This window comes from Gavialis gangeticus, unplaced genomic scaffold, assembly GCF_001723915.1.
Source record: "Gavialis gangeticus isolate Ggan-Ray unplaced genomic scaffold, GavGan_comp1, whole genome shotgun sequence".
NCBI classification, from domain to species: Eukaryota; Metazoa; Chordata; order Crocodylia; family Gavialidae; genus Gavialis; species Gavialis gangeticus.
The window spans coordinates 2,095,604-2,096,531 of record NW_017729018.1 but is presented as its reverse complement, the minus strand read 5'-3'; the positions used below and the strand labels follow the sequence as shown (position 1 = coordinate 2,096,531).

At 47.5% G+C, this 928-nt stretch overlaps 1 protein-coding gene across 3 annotated transcripts in view; it reads right to left on the bottom strand.

Moving 5' to 3' along the window:
- Nucleotides 1-928, bottom strand: part of RANBP3 (RAN binding protein 3) — a 174,979-nt gene that overhangs the window by 139,070 nt on the left and 34,981 nt on the right. The gene's annotated exons all lie outside the window — the stretch shown is intronic.

The following is a 928-nucleotide window of genomic DNA, read 5'->3' as shown; positions in this document are numbered from 1 at the left end:
ACTTGGCATGTTCCTATGCCAAGCCCCATGCATGCCCAGAAGAGGCAGGTAGGCCTGTGTGAATAGAGAACTATTTGATCCAGATTCAGCCGATTCAGATGAAGAGATTTGATTCGAAGAAGCGAATTGTTTTTCTGATTCAATTCGGCCAAATCACTTCAGAAGATTCGGAGCCGATTCAGAGATCTGTAATGTATAATGGGGAACTCAATGAAATATCTATAACATTGTCTTTTGGCGGATTCAGATGAAACTTGCAGGGATGGTAGCCTATTCCAAGATCATGACACAGATCAAGTTTCAAAGTGATAGGTGCAGGAGTTTCTGGGAAACCACACCTCAAATTCCTGAAAACAAAAAATTAGTGTCACTTGTGTGCATTAAGCCACAGTGGGGTGAAAACTGCAGGGATGGGAGTGATGCCACAAAGCCTCCCAAGTTTCAAGGAGATAGATGCAGGGGCTTCTGGGAAACTGCACCTCTAGCTGCTGACAGGCAAAACTTGTGTCATGGGTGCTTGTGCAAATGTGTCCATCTTGGGGCACCAGGGAAGGGAGTCATGGCTGCTAGGCCCTGTTACAGCCACAAAGCCTGCCAGCTGTTAAGGAGATAGGTGCATGGGGGTTCTGGGGCCCTGCACCCCTAGCTGCTGACAGACAAAATACCCTTGACGTGGGTGCTTGTGCAACTGACTATCTCTATCTTAGGGCAGAAGCAATTCCCAGCTCTGTATTGATTCTTTCCTCACCTTAGTCTGTGGTTTTGTAGGTGTTAATTCTTGCTCATTAACTCATTATCCTTGCTAGCTACTGTGTATTGAGCAGGTCCCTCAGTGAGTCATGACTGATTGGTAACACAGCAGCTCTTTAACAGCTGGCAGGCTTGGTGGCCACAGCAGGGCCTAGCAGCCAGGCCTGCAGTAGTTCCC